Source organism: Phodopus roborovskii, unplaced genomic scaffold (genome assembly GCF_943737965.1).
Source record: "Phodopus roborovskii unplaced genomic scaffold, PHOROB, whole genome shotgun sequence".
NCBI lineage: Eukaryota > Metazoa > Chordata > Mammalia > Rodentia > Cricetidae > Phodopus > Phodopus roborovskii.
The window spans coordinates 14941007-14952494 of NW_026126485.1; the positions used below are offsets into that span (position 1 = coordinate 14941007).

Genomic DNA, 11488 nt, shown 5'->3' on the forward strand with positions numbered 1-11488 from the left:
ACTTACCAAAAGCAATATCCAGATTCAGTGCAATCCCCATCAAGTTTTAACAAAAGTCTTTACAGACCTTGAAAGAACAATGCTCAACTTCATATGGAAAACAAAAGCCCAGGATAACTGAAACAATACTGTACAATAAAATAAATTCCAGAAACATCACTATCCCTGATCTCAAGCTCTACTGGAGAGCATAGTAATAAAAAATAGCATAGTATTGGCATAAAAACAGAGAGATGGAGCAATGGAATCAAATCAAAGACCCAGATGTAAATCTGCCCACCTATGAACACCTGAATTCTGACAAAGATGCAAAGATATGGAATGAAAAAAACAAAACAAAAACAAACAAACAACAACAACAACAAAAAAAAACCCAAAGGCATCACCAAAAATGGTGCTGCATAGTTTTGTGTTGAAATATACAACAATGCAAGTAGATCCATATATATATATATGTATATATATATACATATATATATATGCAAAACTCAAGTCCAAGGCGATCAAAGACCTCAATGTAAATAGTTATACTGAACTGATACATCAGAAAGTGGGAAATGTCCATAAACACATTGGCACAGGAGACAACTTTTTAAAATACAATACTAGTAGCACAGACTCTAAGATTGATGATTAATAAATTGGACCTCATGAAATGGAAAATATTATGTAAGGCAAAGGATACTGTCAATTGGACAAAACGATAGCCTACAAAATGGAAAAAAGATCTTCATCAACCCCATATCTGACAGAGGACTGACTTCCAAAAGAATTCAAGAAACTAAAACTAGACATCAAAAAAACCAATAATCCAATTAAAAACTTCAGTACAGATCTAAATGGAATTCTTAATAGAATAACCAAGGGAACACTTATCAAAATCTTCCATATACTTAGCCATCAGGGAAATGCAAATTAAAATTACTCTGAGATTCCAACTTATACCTGTCAGAATGGCTACAATTAAACAAACAAACAAACAAATAAAATACCCAAAAACTTGAGTGACAGCTCATTCTGGAGAGGATGTGAAACAAGGTGAACAGTCATCCATGCTGCTATGAGTGCAAACTTGTATAGTCACTTTGGAAATTAATATGGCAATTTCTCAGAAAATTAGGAATCAATCTACCACATGATCTTGTGATATTATTCTTGGGCATATACCCAAAGGATGATCTATCATACCCCAGGGACACTTGCTGCGTTCATAGCAATTTTATTTGTAATAGCAAGGAACTGGAAACAACCTAAATGCCCCTCAACTAGGGAATGGGTAGCAAAAAATGTGGTACATTTATACAATGGAGTTTTGCTAAGCTTTTAAAAACAATCACATCATGAAGTTTAAAGGAAAATAGATGGAACTAGAAAAAAACTATCCTGAGTGAGGTAACCCAGAAACACAAACATGGTATGTACTCACTTATAGGTCGGTATTAGCTGTAAAGTAAATTATATTCCACAGACCCAGAGAGGCCCAACAAGGAAGGCCCAAAGGAAGATGTATGAATCTTCATGGGAACAGGAAATATAAGAGATCTCAGGAGTGGACTGTGGGTAGATAGGGATTAATGGATGGGGAGAGTACTGAATAAATGACTACAAGGGGAGGTCCAATGCCTCTACAAGGATGACCTCCAGCTAAATAGACTAGGATTATCTATAGTAATAACAAATACACTGTCTGAACTGGCCATTTACTGTGACCAGGCAAGACATTCAGTAGAAGGATTGGGACACCAACTAGCCATACTGCTTTTGACCTACAGTCTGTCCTGCCCATGGGAAATACTGAGGTAAGCATGGTGCAGAGATTCTGGGAATGACCAACCAATGACTAGCGCAGTCTGAGAGTTATACCATGAAAGTGACATACCACTTAGAATGCTAGTACCCAGAGCCTGGATTGACCAGAGATCTGGATAGAACCAAACATGTCTAGAGGAAAAGAATCCAACACTATGATGATCCATATATATATATATATATATATATATATATATATATATATATGCAAAACTCAAATCCAATGGGATCAAAGACCTCAATGTAAATAAGTCTTTGCTTGACTAATGATACCTGCTATTCTCATAGATTGGTGACTACCCTAATTGCCACCAGGAGAACCTCTATCCAGTAACTGATGGAAACAGATACACAGACCTACAGACAAACATTAGACCAAGCTATGGTAATCCTTCTAAAGAAAGGGAGGAAGGATTGTATACATCAGAGAGGTCAAGGATATCAACGGAACACTCAAAATAACAGCTAATCTTGGATCATAGGAGCTCCTAAAGTCTGGGGGGAAGCATGCATGGGACCAACCTAGGACTTCTACATATATGTGACAGTTGTGTAGCTTGGTCTTCTTGCAGGACTCCTAAGAGTGGGAGCAGGGGCTGTCCTTGATGCTTTGACTGACTTTGGGAAACCTATTTCTCATACTGAGTTGCCTTGCCTAGCCTTAATACAAGGGGAGGTATTTATCCCAATGGCAACTTGATGTGCCATGTTTTGTTGATATTCACCGAAGGCCTGCCCCTTTCTGTATAGACACAGAGGATAAGTGACGGCGGTCAGTGGAGATGGTGGGAAGGGAATGGAAAGATAAAAAGGTAGGGAAACAGAGGTCATGATATAAAATAAATTAATTTAATTTAAAAATTGTTCATTAAAATAGAGCTTATAAAATAATTTGATTTTCAAAAAAGATTTTATGATGTTGACATTCACGTCATATAGTTCTTGGGTAAGTTACTTAGGAAAAAATCCCTTTTCTGTCTCCATGGTGAAGAATAAAGAACAATATTCAAGGCACATGGCAAGCTCTGGGAGCATCCTGCAGGCTTTGGAAACACACAGGGCCCACCTCTCTATTTGACACTCTTTGGTTGACTTTGTCGTGCTCTGAGAAGTAAACAAAGTGCTGCTTAGTAAATACTGACATAGCTTTCTAGAGCATGGCAACTACCTAGGAGCTACTGCAAGTGTGTTTTCTAACATAATCTGTCCAGAAAGTTGATATAAAAGTATGTTCTAGATGACAAGACATCTTTCCTTTAGATGTTTTGGCCTTTGCAATACTTTAGCTATGTAACGTAAAGCAACTCCTGTCCCCCACTACACTGGGGAAAACAAATTATTCTGCACATGTTAACTTGAACTCATTTTTGATAGTTGAATGATTTTTAAAGTGTTTCCCCCATTTTTGTGAATACATGGAAAGAAGAAATAGAAAGCATTCAAGGGGAAAGATCCGAAACCCCCATTTATTTGGAAAAATTAGAAGTGGGGAGAACTAGAGAGAGAGCATCAGAACAGCACAACTCATTTTTTATACCCATCTAACTACAGATCATCTATCTATCTACCTATCATCTCTCTCTCTCTCTCTCTCTCTCTCTCTCTCTATCACCTATATATCAATTATACAAACTATAAATGACAGTTTCTGGAAAGAACCACCTTGAGTTGAATTGTCTACAAAGCTGATAAAGTGATTAGAACATCAGTGATTGTGAAACCATTGGAATAGCACAGTTCCAAAGTCTAAGTAGAATGAGTTGTGCTTACATCTGCTACCTAAATAAATACTACATCATATAGCAAAGTAGAAAATAGAAAATTGTCAGTTAAATAGCACACAGCAGGAAGAATCAACAATACTCATGTTAGTATAGTCCAACAACCAAGAAGTAGAGTTAAGGGAACACTTGGAAGTCTTCCCTGTGCAATGTGGCTTTAGAGAGAAGGGTAAGAGCAGATAGAAGTAAAACTCATTTGAGTGCCCTCCATCATGAGTAAGTCCATGAGGTATGAGACTATGGAAGCTTAACATCATGTAGTATTGATAGGAATGAGTACAACTAATAAAAAGGCACAAGTGGAAGCATAAATAATCATCTCAATTTCTGTCCATTAAGACTTGGTTGGGAATCTTTAAAGCAATGATGTCAGTGTCCTTCTATCACCAAGGTTAGGGATATATCTTGACTATTAGTGTATATAGAAGAGTATGAAATCAGGAAGAAAACCATAAAAATAAAGACCATGAATCTTGTGTCACATAGACAGATACATGAGAGCTAACTGTAATTGAATTAGTAAACCATAGTTTCCCATGGCTGGGAGTATAATCATCTTATTATTGGAGATGTTGGAAGGATTTAGAGGAGCCATGAGGAGACTGATTCAGACACTTAAAATATGATGGCTGCAAATTTTTGACTTTGTATACTTTCTTGTGATATTTTTCTCATAACAGTGAAAATGAAGTTGTCCATGATATGAATATTAACTTTTCCTTGACTACAGTTCTCTTAAGAGTAGCTTGTTGGGGGCCTTTGAACACTTTCAGCTTCTGTGGAGACCTTTTTATAATAAACTGTGTTTTTCATGTTAAAAAGAAAACTTCAAAAGAAGGTGTGAATATAATTGAGGAATGATAAGTTTGACAGTAAGTTGTAAGGAGTATGTTGTTTTTTTGGCCGGGGCCCCCCCGGCCTTGCCCCCGGCCGCGCCCGCCCCCAAACACAAGTGATTGGGTCCCCCTTTCCTGCCGCCCTCTCTCTTATTTCCCCCCCTCTTTTTCCCCCGGGGGGCCCCCCCCCCCCCCCCCCCCCCCCCCCCCCCCCCCCCCCCCCCCCCCCCCCCCCCCCCCCCCCCCCCCCCCCCCCCCCCCCCCCCCCCCCCCCTCCCCCCCCCCCCCCCCCCCTACCCAAACCCCCCCCCTCCCCCCCACCCACATAAAAAAAAAAAAAAAAAATTAAAAATTTTTTTTAAAAACAGTAAGTGTCATTATCAGAGCTCCACTGATAGTTTTTTGGCTTTTTGAAGTCCAAAAAAAAAAAAAAAATCTTCCCAGAGAGATGCAAAACTCTTAGAATGTTAGAATGTTTAAACAATTTTACCAAATGCATTCATATTCTACAACAACCCCTTCATTCTAAAGGTTACCAGTGAGAAATGGTTTTCATGAGATTTGGATTTTCTGTTAATCTATTGAACAAAGAATCAGGGGGAAAGCAAACATGTAAAGGATGAGATGAAAAGATATGGATTTGAAAAGATACACTCAGGTTTGCCTTTTGCAGAGCAGTGTGTTATCTTGGCATGGAATCCATACCGCCCATTCTCTATGTCATTGACATAAAAACATGAAAAAGATTACTCAATTTGAACCTCAAAGAATTCAGGTTTGAACAAGCAGATGTTTGTATGTGTCTGTGCAAATTTACTATCAACTCAAGATGTGTTTTCCTAGTGATTTCTTGTGTCCTCACTTCCTTAAAAGTGTCACATACTTTCACTAGCAAGTTTCTTGCTTTTAAGAGACTGCTTTTTTAAATTACTTTTTTTTGTTTGTGTTGTCCAGATTTCTCAGTTTTGCTTCATAATGAACACACTAGATAATGCTTCTTAAAATTATGAATCTCAGATTTTGATTGCATTGGGAAACAACAACATCCTTTCCAAAATCTTTTACTCTGGTATATTAGTGGTTTTATTTGGATTAGTCTTGATATTGAGCATATTGAGTGAATGTTTACCAACCTCAGTCCTAAGTAAAGTCATCTGAGATGCAGCAAACTGACTAATGTTTTAGAATCGTCTTTCTCATCTGCTGTTTGTCGGCCTGAGAAACAGTAATTGAGCACTTAAATGCCCTTTAGGTTTTGATATTTCTCCAATGTTAAGAAAACAAAAGTGTGAAATAATGCTGGCCTCCATGTTGGCACTCATAAACTAGGCACTTTCTGTTAGGACCTTGAAAGCTATTCCATAGAAAACAAGTCAGAAAGAGAATGGATCTATAAAATGATTGTGGCCTAATCTCAAAAAATTCCTACCTTACAAGTTGCTAAAGATCAGAGTAACTGAGTGTCTCCAGGAATCTACCCAAATGTACATATATTTCCTACAGATTAGATTTAGAAGGCATATTGCAAATGAATTCTACACAAAGAAGTTGAAGAAGTATATTTAAAACTGAACAAGATGAACCAATGACTAGAAGTATGAAAAAACAGATGCAGACATGCCTACAATGATTGGGGTACAGTTGGAGTGGGAAATCAGATTAAGAGCTCAGAAAAACTCAATACAAGGATATGGAGAGTTTTGAGAAGTACCAAATAGATATATGTGAGCTATACAATGAAATAAACCAGCATGGTACACACACATTAGCACGCATGCACGCATGCACGCACACACACACACACACACACACACACACAAACACACATATGTGTGTGTGTGTGTTTTTGTAGACTGTGCTGGCCTTGGATTCACAGAGAGCTGCCTACCTCTACTGCCTCCCAGGTGCCAGTATTAAAGGCATGTGCCACCAAAACTGACTGAATATATTTTTAAAAAAGACTTTGACAGTAGTTTAAATACAAAGAAACAGCGCCATATCTGGCAGAATGCATCCTTGCTTACTCAATGATAATAATGCAGAAAATATGAAGAGAGAAGATGTAAAACCGTAGCAAAGAAAGACATATAAGTAAGTCCTTCCCTAGGACACTAGGCATGATAAATTTGTATGGCAAAGACATGGATATTATCTATACATATAATTTGATTTAAAATGTTGTAATAATTGAGTAAGCATGGGATATGGCACATTGCTGGAAAGTGTTGAGCATCATACAGTCTTGGTATTAATGGACATGTTTATATTCAGTCAGTGTGTACTAAGTTGCTTTGTTTAATCTAGGTATGTTCATGTTCCCGGGATATCAGTAGGGTAGCTCATAATGTTTGTTTTTGTATCCTGTGTAATTCCTGGCTAAGTTTTGTCTACAGCTGTAGAAAAATTCACTGTTATTATGTTTGTAATACTTTTCCTTTTTGAAAAACATTGTGCTGAGACTATTCTGATGCTCCTCTGATTATCTCTACCTCCATTTATCCAGTGCAGGTTGCAGCATGACTCAGAATAGAGGATGCTTGCTGAGCTGTACTTAAGGAAACAAACAAGTGAGTGGTGCCTGATGGCCTGATCTTCATCACATGTTGGCTTAGGTCTCAGATAATTGAACTTTACCCATGTCAATAAGACTCACACAAATGGTATACCATTCTGATTGCTCAATAAGACATGAAAGATTGCACGAGTGACATATTTCAGTCATCAGAAGAAACAATTCATTCAGGTTTCTTTTTCTAGAAGCATATATCACAGCAACACAGCACAGCTTCATATGCAATAGTCCTGGGGCAGTTTGGGAGTTCTACTTTGCCCTTATATAACATGAAGACTAAGACCATGCTTTGGGAGAGGTGTTAATGAGGACCTAGACACATGTAGATCAAGTACAAACTTAAAGTGTTCTTTCTAGTCTATGTAAACACAGATAACTAAGAAAAATCAAGATGTTTTAAAGTGCAGGACTTTAAGAAATACAGGACCTAGAAAATAAATCCTTTTTCCCATGTCTAAGGGAAGAGATGAACACATGATGGAGTTAGCTGGAGAAGAGTAGAGAAACATATAGCAATATTTGTAGTAAGCTGATGAAAGCAAATATAAGTCACAGAGATGTACCATTGCATGCAACATTTATGAATTTTATGTTTTACAGAATTTTTATTCATGTAGATATGTACAGTACAACTCAAGATTTAAAGTGTTATAACTATGAAAATAATTTAGAAATGTTTTAGTATTATTCTGAATTTGAATACCTAGTACCATATAACTCAGCAATTCTAGGTGTGTGTGTGTGTGTGTGTGTGTGTGTGTGTGTGTGTGTGTGTGTATTTCTCCTTAAGATATTTTTATGTACATACATCAGGTCACTTATACCTGATGCTCACATTAACAGCAATCATGCCTTCCAAAATTAGGGGGAAAATGAATAAGAAGCTATTAATAGTACTTTAAAGGTTCCAGACTCATGTGAAATGTGTATAGTACTGAAATGTAATGAATTAATATTTAAGCAGCAGCTGAACTACATGATATTTGAGAGAAATTTAAGAGGCCAGAAAATAACTGTGAACTTTACAATAAAATAAACTTTACAATATATGTACAAATATGCACTCATAGATAAAAACCACAAATCAAATTAAAATTTTGAGAGATTATGATGAGTTAGTAAAGGGGGTTTGTTGGAAAGCATTGAATTCGAGATTGGCCATAAAGATCCAATTTAACTGTAAAAGAAGATTTGAGAGTGTATTTCAATAGACAAATATTAAAATTAGAAATAAGTCAATGACATCATGTTGGAAGTATAGGCAGTTGAAAGAGACTAGACCTTTATTTTCATTACATTGAAAGTTCTTGATTTATTAATTATTTTTTCACTTATTTAACATACCACCAACAGTTTTCCCTCCCTCCTCTCCTCCTGCTCCACCCCGTTCCTCCTATCTACCCACTTCACCATCCACTATTCCTCTATCTCTTTTCAGAAAAGGGCAGGCCTTCCATGGGCTTCAACAAAGTATGCCACATAAATTTGAGGCAGGACAAGCTTCTCCCCCTGCATCAAGGCTGGGTGAGGAAACCCAGCATGGGGAATGGGTTCCCGAAAGCCAGCTAAGTGCCACAGACAGGTCCAGATCTCACTGCTAAAAGAGCCCTACAAATAAACCAAGCTACACAACTCTCAAACACATGCAAAGGGCCTAGGTCGGTTCCATTATTCAGGCTCCCTAGCTGTCCTTTTACAATTTGTGACCTCCAATGAGCTCAGGTCAGCTGTCTCTGTGGGTTTCCCAATCATGATCTTTTGGGGGGATTGGGGGGGGATGATGAATTTTACAGACAGGGTCTCTCTGTGTGGCTTTGGAGACTGTCCTGGAACTTGATTTGTAGAACAGGCTGGTGTCAAACTCACAGAGATTTGCCTTCCTTTGCCTCCCAGGTTCTGGATTAAAGCCCATCAGGATCTTGACCCCCCCTCTCTCATATAATTCCTCTTTTATCTCTTTAGCTGGACTCCTGGAGTTCAGCCCAGTGCTTGACTGTGGGTCTCTGCATCTGTTTTGTCAATCACTGGATGAAGTTCTCTGAGGACAATTAGAGTAGTCACCAATCTGATATACTTGAAATGGTGTTGTACACTAGGAAATGATAAGGAAAAATGTCTGGAAATAATAACACTTGTCTGAGACTGAGTATGAAGAGACCCATTAGAAAGTCATTGATATCTATCTATCTATAGTGCACATGTTCTAGTTGGAGCAGTAGTAATGAGCACTGTGTTCTTTACGATAAAGCTGACAAAAATTTAGGCAGACTTAAAATTCACTATTAAATATAATAGTGAAAACTTTGACTTTCTCTTGAAAAAGGAACATATAGTAATCCCCTAAGCACAGATTGTAATAACTCATCTGAACAAATGGACATGTTGATCCCAGCATCTATCCACATATTGTGTACTCTATTTTTACTCAATTAAGATGGACCCCTTTTTAAACTAATGTCCATTAAAATTTCCAAATTGATCCCAACCCACAATATTCATCTAATTCCAGTAGCCCAATGAAAAAGGAATCTCGAAGATTTCTTAGGGTTCATAAGGTATGTGGTGTCTAAGAGGGATCTAAATAATGGAGACTCTTGCCTCAGACTTCCTAGAATTGGGAGAGAGCAGACAGCAATGATTTTCCACTTTAACTAATAATTTAAATATATATATATATATATATATATATATGTCTTTTTCTTTTTTTTTTTTTATAATTCCAAATCATGACTTTTAATTGTGGCATCTCAGGGCACTGATACATAGTCTAGAATTATCTAAACCAATTTTTAACATCATGGTAGCAGTGTGAATGCACTACCCTATTTTTAGAATATATAAAATGGTAGAAGTACACTTGAATTCACTGCAGTACTATATAAAGTATTAATTACAAATGCAAAAATTGCAAGTTGTGAATTTTCATTATAATTTACCTTCTCACATTCTTTTAATGTAATATTTTATAAATTTAAACCTGTGCTTAAAATGCTCCATTGTTTAGGATTAATGGCAATGAGATGGAAAAGTATTTGAACAAATCTAAATTTCCTAGCCCAACCAATAAATAAGTGGTCAGTAACCTTATGGGTACTTAAAACTGTACTGGTGGCTTTTCCATTGCTGCATACATTTCCTAGTTCACAGACATCTATTTGTATGCTTGCTACTCAGTCACATCAATACATTAGTCCTTAGGCCCCAAACTAAAGACTAACTGTAAAACTGAGCAGTTTTTCTTTACAATTTAATAATCCTTGATGAGTGCATATGGGTAACGTAGCTTGGTAGTATTCAGAAAGATCACAGTGATGATGTTTTCCAAAGGATGTGTAGTCTTCAGTAGAAGTCACTATCAAACAGCAAGACAGCATTTATGCACCCATCATTTTCAGGATTGTTGGTAATGTGGGCATAGTTTCCCCAGATAACCTTGCCTCCTTGTGTCACGAGGTCCAATTCACTCACATTCCCTTCAATAACTGTGCCTTTGATGATTACGCCCAGAGTTACATATAATGGAGATGATGGCTTCTTTTTCACAACAAGTATTGGCAGGCAAAAAGTAGCTTTCAGCTCAGGATGTGTGACATGGGCTTTTTTGAAGTGCAGGCTCATTGGCCTAATGAACCTTTCATATTTAGGCGGTTTTCTTGTAAAGCCATCACCAACAAAGCAGACTTTAGTAACCATCCTCTTCCATGACTCCTTTTTTCTTTTTCCTGTTCTAATAATACTTCTGTTTCTCCTTGGGCACGGACTTTGGGTAGAGGGACTTCCCATTTTCCCGCCTTCTCTTTTCGTTTCTGCTTAATCATGTTGGAAAGTACTTTTGCTCTAGACTGTCCAGCAGATAGGCAGGTACTGCTCCTTGTGGGGTCTTCTCATCATCCTTTTGTTTGGTGTTTCTCTTTTCATTCATTTGTATTTTCTCAGCATGGCGCTGTTTATGGTAGAGCTTAGCCTTCAGGCCAATCATTTTTTTTTTTTTCCTTCTTTGAACGTTCATGGGCCACCCGACTTTCTTTCTTTCTCTTTTACCCATGGTAATCCAAACGATACCCATACCGTTTACGGTGTAATTCAATATATTCATTTTGTGGCACGATGACAGCCATGGAACAGCTGTCCGCAACCTCTTGGGTGCTAACAGCCTCTTCTGGGTCTCACTGGTCCAGGAGCCCACTTCTCGGAAGGCGGAACAGGAAACATATATAATCTTTTTCTATCCTGCCATTGGCAACATTGTTTAGGGACTCAGTGCTAGAAATAATTATACACAATTCTGAAACTATCAGAGATAATGTATAGCAAGCTAAAAAGATTTCATTAAAAGAAAAAAAAAATAGACTGTCTTATGCATGCCTATAATCCCAGCAATAGAGAGATGGGGCAGCAGTAGGAGGAAGTGTCTAAGAATAGCCTCATCCCCATAGCAAGTTTAAGAACGTGTGGGATCCGTAGGACACTATCTTAAGAGTAATTAAGTA

At 37.6% G+C, this 11488-nt stretch overlaps 1 pseudogene; it reads right to left on the minus strand.

Moving 5' to 3' along the window:
- Positions 1 to 10337: 10337 nt before the first annotated feature.
- LOC127229740 (ribosome biogenesis protein NSA2 homolog) lies at positions 10338 to 11116 on the minus strand (annotated as a pseudogene).
- Between the last annotated feature and the right edge of the window lie 372 nt (positions 11117 to 11488).